The 9828-nt window shown below is 34.2% G+C and overlaps 1 protein-coding gene across 3 annotated transcripts in view; it reads right to left on the bottom strand.

Moving 5' to 3' along the window:
* Positions 1–9828, bottom strand: part of LOC117173296 — an 81511-nt gene that overhangs the window by 29368 nt on the left and 42315 nt on the right. For 2 of the 3 annotated variants that reach the window (XM_033361781.1, XM_033361779.1), the window contains exons 2-4: positions 2823–2937; positions 2675–2744; positions 2536–2596 (exon numbers count right to left, since the gene is read on the bottom strand). The gene's annotated coding sequence lies outside the window, so the exon portion shown is untranslated. Of the gene's footprint in view, positions 1–2535; positions 2597–2674; positions 2745–2822; positions 2938–3090; positions 3221–9828 lie in introns of all 3 variants that reach the window. The other variant, XM_033361778.1, reaches the window with a different exon arrangement.

Genomic DNA, 9828 nt, shown 5'->3' with positions numbered 1-9828 from the left:
GTCCCCCTTCCACCACCAAGTAAGTGTGTGGAGGGTGTGTAAAGGAATAGAGAAGGTATAAGAAAAATGTAAACCCTTAGGGGACACATTAGAAGCTTCCATATTGCAATATATATATATATATATAAAACGGTAAGGCAGCTGAGTAGACCGTATGTGTAAAGTTTAAGTCATAAAAAAATATTAGAAATGTGCAAATTCAGTTTATGGAAAACCGATTAAAGTTGCAATAAAATGTTTAACAACAAATTTTTTTTAAAGAATTCGCATTTTTTCAAACGGGACAATGAAAGTACGTCTGTTTTAATACAAATTTAAGTTATGAGTTATAATAATATACATTTATGGGAATGATAAAAAGTTTCTGGGATAAACTCGAGTGCGAAGCACGAGATACGTGATGAGAATGTGTTCGTTAAGTCCGAAGTAGCTTTAACAAAAGAGAATTCACAATTGCTAAATTACTGTTGTCGATGCTTTCACCTTTAGTTTTAAAAAGTCTATGCACATAGATCGAGCGCGTAGCGCGAGGTAAATACATTATAGAGCGCGAAGCGCGAGAACCGACATTCGCACGCCCTAGGCACGCCCAAAACTTGCGAGCGAAGCGATCCGCGCGCACAATATCAATGTATATCGTAAGTAAAATCTTAGAAAAATAATTTTTTAACTTTGGCCTAATAATCAGTATTTCGTATAGTAGTTTTTAACGGTTAATACAGGTTCAATGCAAAGGGTCATACTATTCATACAATTTTTTATTTTTTCTTCATCTTAAGGGAATTTTCCCGAGTGTGATTGAGTATCCAAATTAGCGCCTGCTTGGTTGCAGGAGTGTGCTTACTGACTTCTGATTCCAGAAGTCTCAAACGTTCTCGATGGTGGGATTCATATCTGAAGACGTTACCGTCAGGCGAGAATGGTGACTTTTTTCCAACTAAAACTATGCTTATTCGTCCGTCGAATCTGGCGAATCTAGCCAATTTGGAGTTTGAAAACACAAGTACCTTAAAGTACTTACAATAAATGACAAAATAATGTAAAAATTAAAAATTTTCAGCATTGTCCTAATATAATATGGCAAGGCACTGTAGATGATTAGACAGACAAATCTTTGTTTTTAATGTACATGTTTCATATTTTATACTCTCAAATATCCTGAATATTTTTTTGAATGTGCAAACAAATATTTTTATTTAAAAGTTAGACAAATTTTTGGCCCTGATAAGCTTAGCCAGCGCGCGACTAGGGACCGAAAAGACGGTGGACATAACGAGGAAAAAATAAATTTGTTTAATTCTCACTTTTCATTTTTTTTGTCTTTTTTAACACTCTGGATTTTTTGGAAATATGGAAGAAAATATGTGAGGTAGAAACTTAGAAAAAATTTTGGTCATGACGGGCTAGCTAGTACCCGATTAGTTCCCGAAAAGACTGACTAGGTGATGAGGGAAAAAATTCATTCTTATAATGTTTATTTTTTATTTTTGGTATTTTTATACTCCCTGGCTTTTTTTATATGTGCAAAAACATATTTAGGTTTAATACTTAAAATTTTTCTGTCATGGCGGACTATCCTGCGCCTGTGTAGGGCCCGAAATGACAATCTAGTTTAGACGGTCTAGACAATTTCCTAACTAGAAACAAGTGTGGTCCGATAATGTTTTACACAAGAGACAAACACTATGTAGAATTCCGTTTAAAGTAAGCCAAAGAACATTAAAAAATGTTAATTATCTCCCGAGTTATTACCATTTTTTTGAGACATCGCAATTTGACGATTTTTGCCATTTATTTTTATAAAATTGTTATTCTGTCTTTAAATTGGACATATTAGACACCAAATTCTATTATATTTCATTCTAATGTGAGGGAAAAATCTGTAGTCAAATTGAAACATTAAGAAACTTTAACAACAACTTAAAAAATAGGCATGTACATATGATTTCCGCCGATAGGGTATAGTTATGTGAGAAATCTAGTATTGCTATAAATTTTTTTGCTATAAATTACATTTAATAATAAGTTTATGTAAATCCAATCACAATTGCAAGTAATTTTTCTAATCTGACTTGGTTTTCAAGTCAATCAAATAAAGCAACTGACTAATAGCTCGTTAATAATTTGGAAAATATTCCCTAAGTTACCAAAAATCAACAAGGTGCGTTGAAAACCGTTTGAGCTCAAAAGTTTACATTTATTTCGGTGAATAATTTAAATTCTCGTAAGTTCTCGAGAAAATATTCGGTTGAGAACTTACCGGTAACTTACCGATAAGTGCTTAGCGTTCCTGAAGTATGTTACCGCCTTTCGAACTCCATGCGGCTGCTGCAACAAACCAGAGACAGCAGCCGCACGTGTACAAAATAGGCCGAGAGCTCGTGAAAAAAATAGTGAGTATTTTAGTATAGCTAACTGTTGAATATTTGGTTACATATAGAGTATACATCAATATGGCCCAGTTAGCCGACTAGGTGTTAGAACACTTGGGCCCCACAACCCCGCAAACATGTATAGTAACATTTTCGAAATTACCGTTCAGCCGGCCCAGTGCCGGAGCCCGGTCTGTCAGCCACCCCTCCCAACATGTCGAAACCTTAAAGAGATTTATGAATTTTAGGAAAGCTCAAATTTATTTGTGTAAGTAGTAACTGCAATAACATTACGAAATTACCGTTCAGCTGGCCCAGTGCCGGAACCCCGCCAGTCAATCACCCTTCGGAATCTCGCAATATGTCGAAAACCTAAAGAATTTTAAGCATTTTAGAAAAGCTCAAATTTTGTTTTGTAAGTAGTACCTAAAGTAACATTTACGAAATTACCATTTAACTGAACCAGTGCTGGAACCCGGCCAGTCAGTCACCTCTCGCAATATGTCGAAAAAGTAAACAGATTTAGGCCTTTCAGGAAAGCTTACATTTTTTGTGTAAGTAGTACCTATAATAAAATTTACGAAATTAGCATTTAGCTGGCCCAGTGTAGGCACATGTCGAAAAGTGAAGAAATGTAAGCATTTTGAAAAGGTTTATTTTTTTGTGTAAGTAGTATATATAGTAATAATTTATCGGGTCCATAAATTATTACAGTCACCTGTTCATGAAAGCTGGATTCTGCAACAGGTCACGGCAAGGGAGCTTGCGATGATATCGGAGGCATCAAAACATTTCACCACTGCTCGTAGTTTAGAAGATTAAAATTAGCGAATGGAAAAGTGCACCAGCTGTCGCAGGCATTCACAAATGTTATGTTTGGAAGTCGAAATTTGATGAAAAGAAGGACAGGTATTAAATATGACAAGAATAGCTAAACAAGTATGGGAAGAAGCAAGTGAGGTTTCCTACAGTTACTTTCTAGAATCTACTTTAAAGTAATATAAAAACGTTCCAACAATTTTAATAACTTGCAATCTTACTTTATTTTCGTAAAAAAAGTCATCTTTAGAATAAAAATAGTTTATCCCGCAATAAACTTACATTCTTTTCTCCACATATAAGTCCTAAATCAACAAAAAAAAATGTAAGACAAAAATGTGGAGTATTTGAAAAAATCGATTTCAACTATTTTCAGAAAAACTTGTTAATTTACATTTTTTAATTTTCTAGTATATTTTGAAAAAAGACCAAATTCTAACAGATGTTCAAAAGAAAACTTAAATCACTGAATTATATCAAAAGTTACACATGTTAAAAAAATAAAAAATAAAAAGATAACCTTAAAAATTAAAACTGTCATAAATCATAACGTGCACTACCCATTTGATTAAAAATGTATTTGGCCCTTACATGATTCCATAAAAAAAATTAGGCCTATTCGTTGAAAAAAGCAGCTAAACTCTGAATTGAACCGCTGGCGATCAAAAGGGGATACGCCCGAAACGCCGTCCTTATGATTTGCCCCTGGTCATTTTTTTCAGGTCAAATTTTAATTTTTTAATAACACATAAGACTATAAAATATTATTTATCATATTTTTAGTCCTATAAATAAATTTGATGAACTAATTAGTTTTCGAAATAATCAAGAAAATTTTACTTTTTTCTGCAATCGCAAAATACGAATTGTTTCTGTTCAACTCGCCATAAGTTTTACAATAATAGGAATTTTGTAACAAAAATTTCAGAAAATATGCACTCTCATATATAGCAAAACTAAAGGTATTCGTAATATTTCAATGAATTTTCACTAAAAATTCATAACGATTTTTATTTTTCTCATGGCATAAATTATATATTGAGAGTTTCAAACACATCGGGAGTTGAACGAATTTTGGGAGAATTAAAATTAAGGGTCACAAACTTTTGTTGGGATTCGAGGAAGTTTTTTGAAAAATATCAAGCAATTATGTTTTATAGTTTTAAAGTCACCATTGGTTTAAGATCTCAGCGCTGTCCCGTACGCGTGCTAGCTCGTCCTGCAATACAAACGTCTGTAAAACAGCGCCATGAGAAGAATAATAATCGCTATAAATTTTTTGTAAAAATTCTTTGAAATTCTATAAATACCGTCAGTGTCTTAATATGATGTTGCATATTTTTCGAAATTTTTATTACAAAATTCCTATTATTGTAGAACTTATGGCGAGTGGAACACAAAAATTCATATTTTGTGATTGCAGAAAAAAGTACAATTTTCTTGATTATTTCGAAAACCAATAGTCGTCACATTTGTTCATAGACTAAAAATATGCGCAATAAAATGTCCTATTGGATATGTTATCAAAATATTTAAATTTTCCCTGACAAAAATATGTTACAGAGACCAACTAAAACGCCGACGTTTCGGGCGTATATCCTTTTGATCGCCAGCAGTTCAACTTATGTGTAAAAATTGTTTATAGCATAAATTTTGAATATGTTTATGATAATTGTTGGATTTTGAGCCGCTGAATCCGAATATAACCTCAGAATTGGTCATACACGTCTTAGTTTTCCCGTAGATGCAAAAAGTAGGGAAAAGCCCAGGGATTTTCTAGTCACAGAGGCCATACAAAAATGTGTCTGCACGAGACAAGTGACTAGGCTAACCTTATGGATTTTGAGCTGCTGAATCCAGATCTGGCCTCAGAATTTATCCAACACGTCTCAGTTTTCCTTTAGATTCGGAAAAAATGGGAAAACCTAGGGATATTCTGGATATTATTTTGATAATGCCAGTATACGGAAGAATAAACGCACGGGTGTCATTCTTATGTGTTGGGACTCGTAAAGACCAAATTTATACAAAAAAATTCTCCAATGTGCTTACCGTTTCCCCTAGCTATGATAAATCTAGGGAAATTGAAGGTCTTGCGTATGTTATACTGGGTTATAAAGCAAAAAATAAGAAAAATGCTATTTCCTCTGCAGTCTTGTGCTCAATCTAAATTTGACCACTAAATTTCTCGAACTTTTACCATTTTCTCCCTAGATGCAAAAAGTAGGGAAAAGCCTAGGGATTTTCCGTTCACACAGGTCATAAAAAAACTTCATAGCGTATCTATTGAAACTTCGAGTTTCGATGCCTGTAGAGTGGCTTGAAACGCGGTGTTTGCATCCCTAGGGTTGAAACATTTTGTCTTCGAGCTTCGGTACGTGTAGAGCGGGCTGAAACACTATGTTTACATCCCTAGGCTTGAAACATTTTTTTCAGCTCTAGAGTAGATACGTAAGTAGGTACACGGAGAGAGTAAATTGGCCTCCTAACCTCCCGAAGCTAGTGGCGCTAGTTGCTTATGGCACTTGGCTTGCTAACTTACCACAAATGGGCCAATGGCGCTCTCTAGGCGAGTCAGCGGTCTACGCTCTTTCGTGACTGGTAGTGTGGTTTGCCCACTACTTGGACGCTGAGAGTCCAACTCGTCAGAATGAAAGATTAATGCGGTGCGGTCATAATGCGGACATAAGTAATATAAGTATTGGTGCCAAAGCCGGTCGGAATTGAGAGCTACTCCAAGTTGGAACCTTGGAGTCCAACAACCGTTGTTTCTCCAAGTTCCAACACTGGTGCCCCAACGCTTTCAGTGAGAGACAGTGGGACCACTAGTCCAATTGTGCTGCCATGGCGCATGAGGCTGGTAAGCTAGGAGGCCAATTTCTCTCTCCGTGTAGGGTCTACAGGTACCTCAACTCGAATTTTCAATGGATTTGCTTTGAAAAATAATATAAATTACTAGGATTGTAACGCAACGATCGCAACTCGTGCGAAGGCAGCTCTCGCTTCGCTCGGGCAGCAAACTTCAAGCACATTGCAATCGCTGTGTTTCATCCCTTGTAATGCGACATACTATTCCTGCAAGAAACAAGTGATTAGGCTTACCTTATGGATTTTGAGCTGCTAAATCCAAATCTGGCCTCAGAATTTCTCGTTCACGTTACAGTTTTCCCCTAGATTCAAAAATAGCCAAACACCTAGGGATATTGTGGACGTTATTTTTTTAATACGCGAAAATAGACACATGGATTTTATATTCTTGAGTGTCGCGACTTATCGAGACCTAATTTCTACACAGAAATTCTCTATTGTGCCTTCTGTTTCCACTAGCTTGGGTAATTCTAGGGAAATTTAAGGCCTTTCTCATATTATATAGATTTTTATGGGGCAAAACGAAACAAAAAATTCCCATATCCTTTGCAGATTTGCGTGCTAAATCTAAATTTGAACCAAAAATTTTTCGGACTTGTTTAATTTTCTCTTTAAATGCAAAATGTAGGGAAAAGCCTACGGAATTTCTGGTCACAAGGGCCTGAGCAAGACCTTCAAGTTCCCTAGAATTACCCTACCTAGGGGAAATAAAAGGCACACTAAAGAATTTCTGTGTACAAATTAAATCTCTACAAGCCGTTCTACTGAAGCATATAATATAGATGTATCTATTTTCACGTACACTGGTATTATCTAAATAAGGTACAAATTTTCAATAGGGTTTTCCTTATTTTATGCATCTAAGGGAAAACTGATACGTGTAAGATAAATTCTAAAGTCAGATTTGGATTCAGTGCCTCAAAATCCATAAGGTTAGCCTAGTCACTTGTCTCGTACAGACAAATTTTTTGTATGGCCCCTGTGACCAGAAATCCCTAAATTTTTCCCTACTTTTTGCATCTAGGGGAAAACTGAGACGTGTAGGAGAAGTTTTAATGCCAGATTTGGATTCAGCGGCTCAAAATCCATAAGAATGGCCTGGTCACTTGTGTCGTGCAGACGAATTTTTTGTATTTTCTCAATTTTTCTCAACTTTTTGCATCTAGGGGGAAACTGAGACATTAAAACAATTTATTACACATGTTTTGTTAACTTATTAGAGGGAATCAAATCATCTCAAAATATAAACACTTTTGGGGAATACAAGACATATCTGTGGGGTTATCTGTCGGTACCATCGCAAGGAATTAATAGGAATAATAGGAACCTATTCGGCGGCCGCTTTGTGAATAGAAATAAAATAGTATCTGAGATATCCTATTCTTATAATGACATTTTAGACAGATGGAAAAATCGCGCATTCAAAATAATAAAATAATCTTCACTTTTACGCTGAAATCTGACAATATTAATTTTTCTCTATGCAACGCTTATTACCGGGTATGCTTGGATAAGTTTCTGAAATTAATCTGGATAAGTCTGCAAGTCTATTCGTTAAAAAATTGCCAAACTCTAAAAGTTTTTATGAAAACTGTTTGAATAATTGATAACTCTCGTAAATTTGCAAAGTAATCAAAAAATCACCGGAAAACCAATCTTAGCTCAATCCGCGAAAAAAATTTAACCTATTCCTTGAAAAATAGCTAAAACCGGAATTTGTTTATAAAAATGGTGAAAATCAATAATTATTCTTGCGAATTTTCAGAGCATCATAGAAAAGAGTCATCGCAAATACATTCTTAGTTTATTCTGTGAAAAAGTTGAGCTTATTTGTTGAAAAATAGCCAAAATATGAATTTGTTTATAAAAATTATGAAAATAATTGCCAAGTAGCACTTATTTTTAAATAATAGTAATTTAAATTTTATTGCCTGCACATGTGACCCCAAAACTCTGGATTTCAAGAAGCAACCTTTTTCCAAATCCACGAAAATAACTTTAGTTAATCAAAAATGGTACAGCTGAATAGTTAAACAAAATGTAAACTTTTTTGTTAAATAAAAAATTAACCAAATATATCATAAAAAATGCTTAGTTGATTCCTGGGAAAAACTATAAGCAAAATAAAAATAAGCAAAACATTCCTAATTTCGAAACTAATGTTCATTTAAAGGGCCATTCACAAAATACGTGATACATTTGTCATGCAATTCTGACCCCGTACACCCAGTGGTGTAGTCGAGGCCTGGCGGTGCCACGCCACTTACTTGTCGCTCAGAAAATGTTTCTAGTTAGTATTAGAAGATCTGCACAATATTGAAAATTTAATTTTTGAAGGCAGAATGAAAACCAACTTTAGGACAACGAAAAAACATAAAAATTTATACATGACAATAGGAATAGAAGGTTTATAAAGTGTAATAATTAAAATCTCCGAAACTCAATAAACTGTTACTGGACTTCCCGGTTCGTGAATTTATCTCTCTTTAGAGTCGCAGAGTCTCAGGCACTTGCAAGAAACGTAACAATGAATTATACTCTATGTAACGGTAATTGGTGTACGATTAGTGAAAGACTTTTGTAAGTAATCCGGTAAAAATGTCAAACTTCAAAAAATAAATAATTTTGAAATTGGTGATCTCAGCATCAGATATTCGAAATCTACCTTTTTTTATTCCAGGTATATGTAATTTCTTTCCAGAAGTTTAAAATTTGAACAGTTTTACTTAAGCAATAAAATTATTGCTTGCCAAATTTTGATCTTTTTTATTGAAATTATTTATTTATGTCATTGTAAAAAATTTCAGATTCTAAATATATTATTTTTAAAGTGCACACTGAAAAGTTGAAAAATTATTTAATTTCGTCCCTTTGGCGGTTTAGGAACAAAGATGGCCCGCTTGAGAGGCTCAATCAACGTGAGAATGGCGAAAGCTTACCATAAAATAGGCTACTAGGCCAATCAATATAGGCAGGGTAGAAGCCTTTCTACCCAAATTTTAATGTCGTCCTAATTGTGTCCTGAAAGTCCACACTGTATATTAAGAATTTCATTTTTGGAAAGAATGAAACCCACTTCAGGACAACAATAAAGATATATTTATGGCAATGAGTAGATTATACTATTTGGGACTTTCTGTCTGAAGTAAGTCTTTGTTATAGGATTTAACAGTTTATAGTCTATACTTAATCCCATCATTATTAAGGACAACTACGTCTTGGAGTCTGAGTCTCAGGCACTTGCAATGATGTTCAATTTTGCAATTAATGATTTGAGAATAATATATTCAGAAATTACAATTTTTAACTTTTAAAGACAAATTGTATAGGCGTGGAACCGTAAAAACTCAGATTCCAAATATATTATTTTTCAATCTTACTTTAAAGAATTGAAAAGTTAAATTCCGTAATTTTAGGTGGGGCATGATCATGGACTTGGTATAGACTCAAATAGCAAGCTCCTCAACATTTACCTTCATAACTCTGTTTTAAACTTCGAGTGAGGTCGTGCTTTTGAATTCGTTTGCGTTGTCAGAAGTCTGTGGGCTCTCTTTCTAGACTCTACTCAATTGCATACAAATTAGTATTAAGTTAAAATATGACAAAGTTGTTCAGAAATACTGCAATAAAAAATCTAACCCTTTAGGGGGGTCTGGCGATTTTAAGAAACATACAATTAAGTGAAAATTAAAAAATTCGATTGATTTGTAGTACATGCATTAAAGAGAAGACTAATCAAAAATTAAAAAGTCGTGTTTTATTTTAATCT

This window comes from Belonocnema kinseyi, chromosome 5, assembly GCF_010883055.1.
Source record: "Belonocnema kinseyi isolate 2016_QV_RU_SX_M_011 chromosome 5, B_treatae_v1, whole genome shotgun sequence".
NCBI lineage: Eukaryota > Metazoa > Arthropoda > Insecta > Hymenoptera > Cynipidae > Belonocnema > Belonocnema kinseyi.
Note: the sequence above shows the minus strand (reverse complement) of the source record. Positions and strands in the feature narration are given on the sequence as shown.